At 40.9% G+C, this 15,477-nt stretch overlaps 1 protein-coding gene across 1 annotated transcript in view; it reads right to left on the bottom strand.

Annotated features, from left to right (window-relative positions):
• Positions 1–3,240: 3,240 nt before the first annotated feature.
• Positions 3,241–15,477, bottom strand: part of TMEM19 (transmembrane protein 19) — a 50,328-nt gene continuing 38,091 nt past the window's right edge. The window contains exon 7 of the mRNA XM_039471835.2: positions 3,241–9,900. The gene's annotated coding sequence lies outside the window, so the exon portion shown is untranslated. The remainder of the gene's footprint in view (positions 9,901–15,477) is intronic.

The raw sequence follows: 15,477 nt of genomic DNA on the forward strand, positions 1-15,477 counted from the left end.
TGTTAGACTTCTTACTTACATAACTGTAAGATAATAAATTTGTGTTGTTTTAAGCCACTAAAATCATGATAATTCTATTGTAGCAGCAATAGAAAACTGACACAGTGATTTTAAAATCTGTCATTTAATTTCCAAATATTTGGAGATTTTCCAAAATATCTCTTTCTGTTATTGATTTATAATTTGATTGTTATGGCTTGAGAATATACTTCATATGATTTTTATTCTTTAATTTGCAGTCTGACCTCTGGCTCCACATCTGAGGATTCAATCAACCACAGATAAAAAAATATTTTAAGAAATAAAAATAGATCAGGTATGGTGGGTGGCTCAGGCCTGTTATCCCAGAACTTTGGGAAGCCAAGGCAGGAAGATTGCTTGAGCCCAGTAGTTCAATGTAGTGAGACCTCGTCTCTAAAACAAAAACAAAAACAAAAACAAAAACAAAAAAATCAGAAACAGAAAAACATCTAGCCAAGCATGGTGGCATGCACCTATAATCCCGGCTACTCAGGAGGCTGAGGTGGGGACTCTGCTTGAGCTTGGGAGATTGAGGCTGCAGTGAGCTGAGATGTGCCCTGTACTCCAGCCTTGGCAACAGAGTGAAACATTGTCTCAAAAAAATTAAAATTAAAAATTACAATATAACAATAAAAAGTAACACAAATAAAAACCAATACAGTAGAAAACTATTTACATAGCATTCACATTGTAGTAGGTATTATGAACTCTCATTTAAAGTACATGGGAGCATGGGCATAGGTTAGACACTAACACTACTCAGATTTTGGTTTCCACTCAGGTTCCTAAAACCAATCCTTTTTGGATACTGACAGATGACTGTAGTTTAAGTGTCTCATTGCCAAGATTTTGGTCTATCTTCGTGAACATTTTACGTGTATTTGAAAGGAATGTGCTGGGCACAGTGGCTCATGCCTGTAATCCCAGCACTTTGGAGGCTGAGGTGGGTAGATCACCTGAGGTTGGGAGTTCCAGACCAGCCTGACAAACATGGAGAAACCCCGTCTCTACTAAAAATACAAAATTAGCCAGGTGTGGTGGTGAATGCCTGTAATTCTAGCTACTTCGGAGGTCGAGGCAGGAGAATCGCTTGAACGAAGGCAGAGGTTGTGATGAGCCGAGATCTCGCCATTGCACTCCAGCTTGAGCAGCTTAAAAAAAAAAAAAAGAAAGAAAGGAAGGAATGTGCATTGTGCTGTTGTTGAGTGAAGTCTTTTATAAATGTCAGCTAGGTCAAGTTGATTGATAAAGTTGTTCATATCTTTTCTACTTTTATTGATTTTCTGTCTCCTCAAGTCTCCAATTTCAATTGTGGATTTGTCTATTTCTCCTTTCATTTCTATTAGGTTTGTTTTTGGTTTTTGTTTGTTTGTTTGTTTGTTCCTTTAAAGACAGGATCTGGCTCTGTCACCCAGACTAGAGTGTAATGGCAGGATCTTGGATCACTCCAACAACCTCTGCCTCCCAGGCTCAACCTATCCTTCCACCTCAGCCTCCTAAGTAGATGGGACCATAGGCATGTACTATCATGCCCAGCTAATTTTTGTATTTTTTTATAGAGATGGGAGGGTTTCACTTTGTTGCCTAGGCTGGTCTTGAACTCCTGAGCTCAAGTGATCCACCCGCCTTGGTTTCCCAAAGTGCTGGTATTACAGGTGTGAGCCACCATGACTGGCCAAAAGTTCTATTGGTTTTTGTTTCATGTATTTAAAACTCTATTTTTAGGTGCATCCACATTTTCGATTGTTATATCTTCTTGGAGAATTAATCTGACTATTATTATGTGATGTATCTATTTATTTTTGATATTATTCCTTGTTTCTAAGTCTACTGTGTTTCACATTAACATAGATATCTTAACATTCTTTTGATTGTTGTTTGCATGCTATATATTTTTTCTATCCTTCTACTTTTAGTCTCTGTCCATGGGTTTCTTATAAAAAGCATATAGTTGAGTCTTGCTTTTTAATCTGGTCTGACAATCTCTGTCTTTTAATTGGTATTCCAAGTCCAATTTAAACCCATTAACAGGTACTGTCAGTAGATGAGTTTGCCTTCTTGATTACTAAAAACTAGATGAATAGATATGTTCTGCCTCAACTTCCCACTCTCCTATTTAATGATAATGGGAATGGGTGTAATTATTCAGAATTTTCTTTGTACTAGGCTTCTTTTTACATGTATTAACTATTTAATCCTAATAACAATTTTTTGATAGTGCTCATAAAATTGTTATTAGGATTAAATCATTAATACATGTAAAAAGATGATAATACATATCAGTATCATCCCACTTTACAGATTAAGAAAACCAGGTGACAGAGAGGTTTAAGTAACTTGACCAAGATCACACTAAGAAACATTAGAGCCACCTTCCAAATGCAAGCACTAGAGCCTCAGATATTAATCCTATACTGTATTTCTTCACCACCTCTAACGGAGTTTCTTCCACCTCTTCTTTTTTTTTTTTTTTGAGATGGAGTCTCACTCTGTCACCCAGGCTGGAGTGCAGTGGCACAGTCTCAGCTCACTAAAAGCTCCACCTCCTGGGTTCAAGCGATTCTCCTGTCTCAGCATCTGAGTAGCTGGAATTACAGGCATGTACCACCATGCCTTGCTAATTTTTGTATTTTTAGTAAAGACAAGTTTCACCATGTTTGCTAGGCTGGTCTCGAACTCCTGACCACAAATGATCCACCACCTTGACCTACCAAAGTGCCGAGATTACAGAAATGAACCACTACACCCAGCCTCCTTTTTGTTTTCTTTTTTTTTTTTTTTTTAACATAGGATCTCACTCTGTTGCCCAGGCTGGAGTGCAGAGGCACAATCATAGCTCACTGCAACCTCAACCTCCCAAACTCAAGTGATCCTCCCACCTCAGCCTCCCAAGTAGCTGGGACCACAAGTGTATCCCACCATGCCTGGCTAATTTATTTTTATTTTTTGTAGCGATGGAGTTTCCCTGTTATCCAGGCTGGTCTATGTTGTCCTGGGCTCAACTGATTCTCCTGGCCTTACAAAGTTCTGAATTACAGGCGTGATCCTCTGGCATCAGTCTCTCTCTCTCTCTCTCTCTCTCTCTCTCTCTCAATCTCTCTCTCTCTCTCTCTCTCGCTCTCTCAATCTCTCTCTCTCTCTCTCTCTCTCTCTCCCCCCCCCCCCCACTCTGTCTTGCTCTCTCTCTCCCTCTCTCCCTCTTTTTCTTTTTGGAGAGATGGGGTCTGTTTCATTGCCCAGGCTGGTCTCAAATTCCTGGTCTCAAGCAATCCTCCTGCCTTGTCCTCCCAAAGTGCTGGGATTACAGGTGTCAGCTACTGTGCCTGGCTACAATCTCATTTATAATGGCATCAAAAAGTAAAATACATAAGACACATTTAACAAAAGATGCTCAAGATCTTTGTGAAGGCCAAAGCAACTCCATTTTGGATGCTAATCCACTATGTTCACTTCTGATTAACTCCTATTCTGGGAAGACCTCTATGATTTCCAGTTTATCTATTGTTCCTGTATAATAGCACGTACTTACTGTAAATCTTACCCTCGAGTCAAAACAACCTTGATGTTGAAATGAGAAAGGTTCCCTTGTCCCCCTCACAGTGTGTGTGATGGGGGTGTGGCTCTCTTCTTCAGTGCCCTCCTGCTCAAACCTCTAGGGGAGCATACAGACGGGCAGGATGCAGAGTTGTAGGGTTCCGACCCCACAGCAGTGTCTAGGGGTGAATGTTAACACATGTGAAGGCATGTGTTACAGGGTGCTCTTTTAGTTTGCTGTCTATAAGAGGCTTGTGTTAACCAGCTCAATTAGACCCTCTGCCTTGTTGCAAGGACAGAGGGCTCTCTGTATCCCGTGCTCTTGCCTTGGAGCGCTGGAATAACAGGATAACACGTGGACTTGGGAAATGAGTGCAAAGTTTTATTGAGTGGAAGTAGCTATCTGCCGATGGGGAGCAAAAAGGGAGATGGTTTTCCCTTGGAGTTGGACCACTGGGCAGCCCAGCTCTCCTAAGACTGTGCCAGCCAAACTCCGCCTTGTCCCATTGGTCAATGGCCTGCTGGCATGCCAGCCCTCCTCCAGCTGCTTGTGTCTTTTTCCACCAATTTGCTCCTCTCCACCTCCAGCAGCTTGTGTGTATGCCTGGTAGGGTCTCGGGTTTTTCTAGGCACAGGATGAGGGCATGGTGGGCTGGGGTGGTCTTGGGAAATGCGACATTTGGGCTCCAAGGCAGGAGTGCCTGTCCTCAGCTAGGTCCATGGGGGTGGAGCCCCAGCCAGGGACCATGACCTACTCTACCCAGTACTTCCCTTCCTCCCTTCCCCACTCCATCATTTAAAGGGACCAAGCTCTTCCCTTCCCAGCACTTCTATATCAATGTTACCTTCGATTGTCTCACACATCCTTCTGAGTCACCCTTTTCCTACGGTATGTAAGTCCTGGGTCTTGCAAGTAACAGTGTGACATACTATCTTGTCTCCCTATTGCCCAAGACATAGGCATGGCTTATGTTCATAAGTCTCTATTAAATGTTTCTTTCTGAGAAACTGGATATATCAGCCTCTTTCTTTGGCCTCTTAGCTTCCTCTGACTTTGGGGGTAGGTTTGCATAGACTCTTCACCTCAGAACAACCTGTTCACTGAAAACTACTAGGTATTTCTGAAAGACCACAAAAACATAATCAATGAGACATAAAATGTTTATGGATCAAAAGACTAAATATCATTAACATATAAATTATTTGAAAATTGCTACATAGATAAAACACAATCTCAGTCAAAACTCCAGCAGAGTTTAAAAACTGTATATACCATATTTTAGAAATTGACTGGCTGATTTGGAATTCTGGCCATTAAGGGGATTTTTTTGTTTGTTTTTGATTTTTGTTTCTCTCTCTCTCTCTCTCTCTCTCTCTCTCTCTCTACCATATTTTAGAAATTGACTGGCTGATTTGGAATTCTGGCCATTAAGGGGATTTTTTTGTTTGTTTTTGATTTTTGTTTCTCTCTCTCTCTCTCTCTCTCTCTCTCGCTCTATCTCTCTCTCTCTTTCTCTTTGAGACAGAGTCTCATTCTGTTGTCCAGACTGGAGTGCAGTGGCATGATCACAGCTCACCAGTCTCAACCTCCTGAGCACAAGCAATCTTCCCATGTCAGCCTCCCTAGTAGCTGGGACTACAGGCTGTGCCAGCATGCCCAGCTAATTTTTTAGATATATTTTTCAGAGACAGGGTCTGTTGCCCAGGCTGGTCTCAAACTCCTTAGCCTCCCAAAGTGCTGGAATTAAACGTGTGAGCCACCACACCTGGCCTATTTTTGTTTTTTTAAATTCAAATATGTTTACCATTTCTTGTGTGGTTTCAGACTTTTCATCTATAGTTTATAAAGTTTCTCCCCTCCTAAATTGTAAATATGGTATTTTATTTTCTTGAAATATCTAGAAAAAAATAGTTCAGTCATATTCTGTCTACAATTTATATTGAATACGGTAAATAACTGGTTTAAATTTATTTTCTTCCAGATGGCCAAACAGTTATGCCACATCATTTAAAAAATAATCCATCCTCTCTCCAGTTAAACTATCATCTTTTTAATGTATTACTATTATTTTTTTGAGATGGAGTCTCACTCCATCACCCAGGCTGCAGTGCAGTGGCACGATCTCAGCTCACTGCAACCTCTGCCTCCCAGGTTCAACTGATTCTTCTGCCTCAGCCTCCCAAGTAACTGGGATTACAGGTGCATACCACCACACCTGGCACATTTTTTTATTTTTAGTAGAGACAGGGTTTTGCCATGTTGGCCAGGTTTGTCTTGAACTGCTGACCTCAAGTGATCTGCCCGCCTCGGCCTTTCAAAAGGGCTGGGATTACAGGCGTGAGCCACTGTGCACAGCCTTCTTTATAGATTAAATTCATATATAGAGGGGGGCATTCTCTGTCTAGGTTATTGACTTCTTTGTGTTTTCCTACTATAATATCATATTGATTTGATACAGTATTTGCATCAAATGTTTAAAATCCGATAGGGCAAATCTCACTTCACTTTTCTTTTTTTTTCTTTTCTTTTTTTGAGATGGATTCTTGCTCTGTCCCCAGGCTGGAGCGACTCCCGGATTCCAGCTGTTCTCCTGCCTCAGCCTCCCAAGTAGCTGGGACTTGCCACCACACCTGGCTTATTTTTCGTACTTTTAGGGGAGATGGGGTTTCACCGTGTTCGCCAGGATGGTCTCTGTCTTCTGACCTCATGATTCACCCTCCTCAGCCTCCTAAAGTGCTGGGATTACAGGCGTGAGTCACCATGCCTGGCCCTCATTGTTCTAATTTCTCATAATTTTTGGCTATTCGGTAGCATTTAGCCTTTCATGTAAATGTTACAGATATTTTTATCCTTTTCTAAAACAAACATAACTGAATGACATCTATTAATATATTACTTTGAAAAGTCTGCCATTTTTATTCTGTTAAGTTTTCCCATCCAAACATATAATGTAACTTCCCATTTCTCAGGTCTAATGTTCTTAAATTGTGGCAGTCAATAAAATTTTATTTATCTTTTCATAGGTTTTTTTATTTTTCAATTTGTTCTGAAGCACTTTATATAGCTTTTCCATTATTATTAATGGAATATTTTTCTCGTTTTTTATTTCTAGGTGCTTATTGCCAGAAAATTGAAAAACCTATTGAATTTAGCATATTGCTTTGATATATATCCTCCTTACCAATTTATCTTCTTAACTCTACTAGTATTTTACTAGATCTCTTAGGTTTTCTAGGTATATAATGTCATCAGCAGAAAGAGATCATTTAAACTGTTCTTTTAAAATTTTTGTGCCAGTTATTTCATTTTCTCATCTTATTGTATCCATGAAAACTTCTAAGACGGTGTTAAATAAAGATAGTGCTAATGTGATGCTATACCTAGTTTCTAATTTGAATGTAAATTGCTTACTTGGCCTGCCATTTAAAAAACTATTTACCATGGTATTTTGCTAAGTGGTCTTTGTTATATTTAGGTAATTTACTTTTATTTTTGTTCACTTAGAATTTTTGTTAGAATGGTGACATAGTTTGAATATGTGTCCCCACCAAATCTCATGCTGAATTATAATCCCCCATGTTGGAGGTGGGGCCTGGGGGGAAATATTTGGGTCATGGAGATGGATCCCTCATGGCTTGATGCTGTTCTCAGGGATAGTGAGTTCTTGGGAGATCTGGTTGTTTGAGTGTTTGGTACCTCCCCACTCACTCCCTTTCTTGCTCCTGTTTTCACCATGTGACGTGCAAGCTCCCGCTTTACCATCTGCCATGAGTCAAAGCTTCCTGAAGCCTCCCAGAAACAGATGTCTGCATTATGTGTCCTGAACAGTCTGCAGAACTAAATTAAACCTCTTTTCTTTTTTTTTTTTTTTTTTTTTTTTTGAGACGGAGTTTCGCTCTTGTTACCCAGGCTGGAGTGCAATGGCGCGATCTCGGCTCACCGCAACCTCCGCCTCCTGGGTTCAGGCAATTCTCCTGCCTCAGCCTCCTGAGTAGCTGGGATTACAGGCATGTGCCACCATGCCCAGCTAATTTTTTGTATTTTTAGTAGAGATGGGGTTTCACCATGTTGACCAGGATGGTCTCGATCTCTCGACCTCGTGATCCACCCGTCTCGGCCTCCCAAAGTGCTGGGATTACAAGCTTGAGCCACCGCGCCCGGCCGAACCTCTTTTCTTATAAATTTCCCATCTCAGGTATTTCTTCATAGCAATGCAAGAATGGTTTAATACAGATGGCTAGTAATTTAGTCAAATATTTTGGCATTTGTTGATGTCAACATATGTTTTTCTCTCTTTTAATTGTTATAGTAATAGATCATGTTGGTAGATTTCCTCATGTTCAAACACTATTGCATTCCTGAAACAAATCTTGCTTGTATACTAGACTAGTTTGAGCGCAGGAGTTTGAGACCATTATGGGTAATATAGGGAGATCATGTCTCTACAAAAAAATTAAAAATTAGCTAGAGGTAGTGGTGTTCACCTGTAGTCTCAACTACTCAGGAGGCTGAAGTGGGAGGATGCTTGAGCCTGAAGTGGGAGGTCAAGGCTGCAGTAAGCTGTGACCATGTCAGTGCACTCCAGCCTGGGTGATCGTGAGACTCCATCTCCAAAATAATAATTTAGCAAGGCATGGTGGCATGCACCTGTAGTCCCAGGTATCTGGGAGGCTGAGGTTCATGAGGATCACCTGAGCCCTGGCTTATAGATGGCCATCTTCTCACTGTATCCTTACATAGTAGAGAGAGACAGCTCTGATGTCTCTTCTTTTTATAAGTCACCAGCCCTACTGGATTAGGTCTCTGCCCTTATGACCCCATTTAACCTGAGTTACCTCCTTCTAGGCCCTGTCTCCAAATATAGTCATGTTAGGGGTTGGGGCTTCAACATACGGATTTTGGAGAAAAGAAAAAGCTCATAGTATTCCACCCCTCAACCCCAACATTCATATTCTTATTACATGCAGAATATGTATATTGAAGAATAATCCTCTTCTGTTTGATGCTCCATCTTCCAGACCCACTGAAAGGATGGTCCCATCTTCTGGACCCATGGGGTGACAGTGTCACCCCCATGACTCTGTGGGATGGTCATACCCCTTGAGCTCTTCCAGGGCCCTGCCCCTATGGCTTTCTGCCAGGGCCCCTTCCATGTGGCTCTCTGTAAGTACCCAACTTTCTGAAACCCAATAGGAAACATCCTTCCCTCCTGGGCCTGTGGTGGGAGTGGCAGCCCTGCTGATCACTGAAATCACCATTGGGTTATTCTTCCCTTTTCTTAAAGAAAAGCAAGTATTTACAGTTGAATAGCTCTATGATCTTATCCTGTAGTATTCCAAAAATTTGGCAGCCTTTATTTTATCCCATCTCCATGTCCTTCAGTTCAAACTGGCAGTGTTTCTATTAATAGAATCCCATAAACTGTTTATCAAGTGATAGTCCAGCCATATCTTTGATGTTCCCTTTAGAACAAAGTTTTGTTTTTTGCAATATGGATGGTTGAGAATTTTTCAAATCTTTAACTTTTTCTTCCTTTTATTTAAAAATTCCTTTTTAAATTCATCTTGTTCCTCTTGCATTTTACTATAGTACTTAGGAGGAAATAAGCTGCTCCTTCAATACTTTACTTAGAAAGCTCCTCAGCTAAAGATTCCAGTTTCACTGCTGGCAAGTTTTTCTTCCACAGAACACTAGAACATAATTTGGGCCAGTTCTTTGCCACTTTAAAACAAGAATTACCTTTCCCCAGTTTCCAATAACATGTTCCTCATTTTCATCTGTAATCTCACCAGAATGGCCTTCAACACCATATTTCTGCAAATATTCTGCTCATGATTATTTATATATTCTCTGAGAAGATGGAGGCCTTTTCTCCAGCTCTCCTCTTTTCTTCTCTGGAATAGAATCTCCTTTGATGCTCATATTTCTATTGTGAAGCAGGTTTACTAATAACCAGTTCAAAAGGGGACAACTACTACAGAAAGGACAACAAAGATCATTATGATGGCAGCCACTAGGAACAGGATTCTAAACAATTCCACCCACTGCATCCCAGGCTGCAGTGTTACCAATTGCTTGAGGCCAGTGAGACAGAACATACTAACATGCAACAAGTTACATGAAGCAGATTTACTACTTACAGATTGGCAGAGGAAGACAAAAGAAGCCTAGAATCCATTGTGTTAGGATTGCCAGCATAGTTGACCACTGAGAGGACAAGGGAGTCACTCTGGTCAGTGACAGAGTAAGGTCCAAGATGGCAAATCCAATACTACATCATAGTGTTCACAGCTTGGGAAAATCTCACAAAGTTCTCTTGCTTCCAGGACTCTGCTTCCATGATCCTATAAAAAGAACAAGTTGACAGGTTAGTTCCCCTCTCTCCTTCCCTCAACCTCAGAAGTTCTCTGCCTATTAGACAGGGGTTGCACTTAGTTGGTGTAATGACTCAGTCTGTCTGTCCCTGTCCTGAGCCTACTACCTCTGCAGGCACCCATTGATTGCCCTTGTTTGACCCAGATCTTTTGGCCTCAGCTATCTAGTCCAGGAAAGGAAGTCACATTCTGTATAAACTTGACATTCTGATGTCATCCACCCCTGTGGGCTCCCATAGAAGAGAGAATCCAAGGGAAAGCTTATACTTCCAGATTAGAATTAGGGAACCCTGTCTGAAACACTTTGTGTGAACCATTAACCACCCCAAGATGTGCACTCTAAAGGGGAAAAAGGAAAGTGAATGATCGGAACACTAAGATTGGAATTTCATATGTGCAGCCTAATTGGGCAGCTACCTGGTTCACCTCCACCCCAGCCAAACTCCATGTTTGCCAACATATGCTGCATTGCTGTATTTCTCTTGCAATAGAGTACAGAGTTTAGCGTCCATACTACCCTAGTGAAATGGAAGTACCAACCCACTACAAGACCTCCTTAATGTTCTTTCTTCAGTTGCTTTGTGATTCAGCTGTATCATTGTTTAATAGCTCCATTCATCTGCAGATGATGAGGTGCATGTAAAGTCCATCATATCCCACTAGAGTATATTCATTGTCATGTTGCTGGGGGTGGTGAAGGACGTTCTTTGATCAGAGAGAAGTCCCACAGGGTATCCAAAAACATGGCAGAGATTCTTTGCAAGGGCAACTATGGTAGTCCCAGTATCTACTCAAGTGACATACCTGACTGATTATGTTTTGAATTATGATTTTTCAACTTTACAATGGTGCAAAAGCATACACATTCAGTAGAAACTATACTTTGAGAATTCATACAACCATTTTGTTTTTCACTTTCAGTACAGTACTCAATAAATTTCATAAAATATTCAACATCTTGTTATAAAATAGGCTTTATGTTAGATGATTTTGCCCACTGCAGGCTAATATAAGTGCTCTGAGCACATTTAAGGTAGGCCAGACTAAGCTATAATATTCCATATAGTAGGTGTGTTAAATACATTTTCAACTTAAGATCTTTTCGACTTACAATGGGTTTATTGGGCCATAACCCCATTGTAAGTGGAGGAGAATCTGTAAATTTGTCCCTTCCAGGTAGAAGGCTGTTGCCATAGTTCTCGTCCCCACATAGTGGGTTCTTTAACAGTTCAGCCATTCAATTGCCATTCTGCTGACCAGATGGCTAGGCTGTTAGCAACAGCCCATGAATCAGTGAAAATATAGCAAGATATGATTGTAGGGGTGGCTTGCATGGCCATAACCACTGCACCTAGCTCAGATCATTGGCAGAATGTTCATGTTTAATCTCAGTCAAAAGATGGCCATACATTGGTGAGATGGTAGCCCCAGCCCATTGGACCCTATCTGCTTGTTGTTTTGTAGAGTCATTGGTAAACCATGTCATACTGTCAGTAGGCACTCCCTGAATCTTGTGCTTCAAGTGGCCACAGGAAGAGTCAAAGCATACCTTCAACATTCTGTAGTCCTCTCTGGTAAGCTAGCCATTTGTTCACAGAGCCTACTGGTCGCTTGGGGTTCCAGTTGGGCCCAATCTTGACTGTGCCATTTCCATTTGATAACTAAGCTTTGTTGAGCCTATCTAATTTTATTTTGGGGGTTTACGAGCACCCTAGTAAGAATGGGAAGTTCAGGTTGCATTGTCATATGTGGCACCCTTGCCATAAGTTGTGCAGTCTCCACCAGTATCCAATAATAAGCAAGACATTGCCTTTCAAAAGACGCATATCTGGTGGCTGTCTCAGGTAACTTACATGTTCAAATCTCAGAGGCCTCAGTGGCAGTTTTATGTTGCTACAGACTCTAATCAGCATGTGTGGAGGTTGTGAACATTTGTAATTTCATTAGGTTGGCAGGCTCTAAAATTTTTCAAGGTAGTGCCTGAGCCATGGCTTCTTAAATGACTTCCAGGGCCAGAAGAAGCTCCAAAGGGCCCCATTTAAAGTTAAGTTTGCTAGTCACTTTGACTAAGGGAACCCAAAGAACACCCAAGTAGGGTACATACTGTGTCTAGTGGCCAAAGAGGCCTATCAGCCATTGAGCCTCCTTTTCATGAGTGGGTACTGCCAAGGTTAAACATTTTTGCCTGACTGTATCTGGGATACTCTTTTTTTTTTTTTTTTTTTGGTCTTCCTGCCCAAGTAGCCTTGGCATTCAGCACACGACAGTCCATTGTTAATCTTTATACTTGGAAGGTTTTTTTGACCAGCCAAACTGGGCTGTTACATTGTAACAGGATGGGTTGTAACATTTTTGTCCATACTAAATTTTGAATTAACTCAATAATAGCCTGTTCTCCTCTTAGTGTATAGTACTTCTTTTGTTGAATAACCCACTGAAGCTTAAATCACTTGAGTGGTAGGCAGGAGTGGATATGCCCCACAGCTAAGGCTTGAACTCTTAGCTGTCAGGAGGTGGTGGTGATGCTGTGTCACAAGCAGCCAAAATGTCAATGCCCATAAATACTCAGTGGTTGTAACCATGGTCGCTAGCACCTGAAACAGCCCAAAGTGCCCCAGCTGTAAGGAGATAAACTCTACCAGCAGATAAGCACCATGGATTACCACATTCTCCCAAAACTTCCTGATATAATGTTTATTTTTTCCCCTTTTATCTTGACAGATGTAAAGGGCCATTAGCCTCCAATAGGAACCTGGAGACCTGGGTCCCATCCCTACTTGTGCCATTTTATTTTTCAGGAGAGCAAAACATTCTGTTCTCCTTGATCAACTATCTAAGATAGCCAAGATAATATATCCCTTCTTGGTTTTTGCCCATATCTGTCCCTGAGATCATAAGTTTCCCTTCCTGTGAAGGCCCACATTGCACTTGTTGGTTCCATCTTAGATTACTCAGGGACCATCTGAGGACTTCTTTCTTGTTCCCTATGCCTCAGGGTTTATCTGAGTACCCAGTTCCTTAGCTGTCCAGGTCCAGGAATGAGTGATTACATAAATGCCAAACCACCAGGGAACTGAGCACATGCTCCCCTGTTTCCACATTTCTTCCTGTTGCTTCAGTCCATGTAGCCAGCTCCCTCACATCTGTGAGGCAAGGTGCAGGGGTTATGTAACCTATATTCCATGTGTCATTCTTCCTTCCCAATAACTCAATCAGTTGCATGTTTAAACCCTGTATCCCTAGGCTGACATCTCCATCTGGGGCTGAGTACTAGAGCATATCACTCCTGCTTCTCCAATAAAGTCGTGGTTCTGTCAGACTGGACTCGGCTCACTGAACCAATTTTGTCAAGCAGTCTTAGTAATAACCCATCTCAAGGGAGGACTCCCACTATGGGGAAGACAGAAAAGATCCTCCATTATGCCAACCAGCAGGAATAGGAATCTGAATACTTCTACTCACTGCATACTGGGCTGCAGGATTGCCTGAGTCCATGAGACAAAACATACTAACATGCAATAGGTTACATGAAAAAGATTTTTTACTTACAGATCAGCAGCAAGGGGCAAAAGTAGCCTAGGATCCATCATGAGCTTGCCCCCAGGACTCAAAAAAATCTGCCTGGGAGGGATCGAGTCTCAATGACCTGTGCAAGTAAGCTTCTCCAGCTTCTATCCATTACCCACTTTCAAAGCCACTTCCACATTTTAGATATTTGTACATCAGCACCCCACTTCTGCAACCAAAACCTGTCTTAGTCTGCTTGGGCTATCATAACAGAACACTGCAGACTGGATGGCTTGAACAACAAAAAATTATTTCTCAGAGTTCTGGAGATTGGAAAGTCCCAGATCAAAGTGCCAGTTGGTTCAGTTCCTGGTGAGAACTCTTGCAGATGACTGTCTTCTCACTGTGTCCTCACAGAAAGCAAGAGAGAAAGAGACCTCTGGTGACTCTTCCTTTTCTTATAAGGCATCAACCCTATCAGATTAGGTCTCCACTCTTAATTACCTCCCTGTGGGCCCTATCTCCAAATATTGGGGGTTAGGGTTTCAATATGTGAATTTTTGAGGGACAGAATTTAGTCCATAGCACTATCTTTTTTGTAAAGATGGCAATTTTATGCAGAGTACCAATTTTTGGTAACCTATTTTACTAAAAAATTATTTATTTGCTTAAGGCTTTCAAATTTGTTGCTGTAAAATTGCTGGTAGTAAGACTTCAAAAGGTTCATGGAAAATGCATATTATGAAAAAACCTATGCACAAATTTCAAATTTTGTTTGCACCAAATCAAACAAATTGTACTAACTTGTTATAACAGGTCTGAACAAGATCTAATTTGGGGCACTAAGAAAGATATGACATGAGGTTGAAAAGAGCCCCAATCAAAGCAACATGAATTCTGCAAAAATTGAAGCAAGAACAGACAACAAATTTATGGGGAAGCTTGAGTGGAAGAATGGTGAAATCATTGATGTTTTCTAAAAAGTATATGAAGACAATGCCCCAAAGAAATCGTCAGTTTACAAATGGATAGCTTCTTTTAAGACAGGAAGAGATGATACTGAAGATGAAGTCTGCAGTGGAAGATTTATCCAATTTATGAGGAGAATACTAATCATGTTTGTACCCTAACTGAACAGGACTGATGATTAACAGTACAAACAAGAGCCAACACCATAGACATCTCAATTGGTTCAGCTTACACAATTCTGACTGAAAAATTGAGCAAACTGTCCATTTCATGGGTGTCAAAACTGTTGCACCCAGATCAGCTGCAAACAAGAGCAGAGCTTTCAATGAAAATTTTAAACAAGTGAGACCAAGATTCTGACATATTTCTTCAAGGAATTTTAACTAGAGATGAAATATGGCTCTACCAGTACACTCCTGAAGACAAAGCACAATCAAAGCAATGACTGCTAAGAGGTGGAAGTGGTCCAGTCAAAGCAAAAGTGGACTGGTCAAAAGCAAAGGCATGGCATCAGTTGTTTTGGAATTTTGCATGTTGGCTTTTTGGAGTGCTAAAGAACAATTACATATGCTTATAATGACAGTGTTTTGTGAAAGTTAGCCAAAGTTATAGCAGAAAAAACATCTGGAAAAGCTTTACCGAAGTCTTTCTGTACCACAATAATGCTCCTGCTCATTCCTTTCATCAAACAAAGGCAATTTTGTGAAAGTTTTGATGAGAAATCATTAGGCATCCACCTCACAGTCCTGATGTGGCTCCTTCTTACTTATTTTTGTATCATTACCTTAAAAAGTCTGAAAGGGCACTCGTTTTCCTTAAGTAAATGTTGTAAAAAACACTGCATCAACCCTCAGTTCTTTAGGGATAGACTAAATGGCTGGTATTGCTTACAAAACTGTTTTGGACTTGATGGAGCTCATTTTGAGAATGAAATTTGTAATTTTTATTTTTATCTTTTTTCTTTTTATAGAGACAAAGTTTCTATTTGTTGCCCAAGCTGATCTCAAACTCCTGGCCTCAAGTGGTCCTCCTGCTTAATGTATCTTTTAATCTATTTTTTTCCATGAACTT

Source organism: Saimiri boliviensis, chromosome 7, assembly GCF_048565385.1.
Source record: "Saimiri boliviensis isolate mSaiBol1 chromosome 7, mSaiBol1.pri, whole genome shotgun sequence".
Classification (NCBI taxonomy): Eukaryota; Metazoa; Chordata; class Mammalia; order Primates; family Cebidae; genus Saimiri; species Saimiri boliviensis.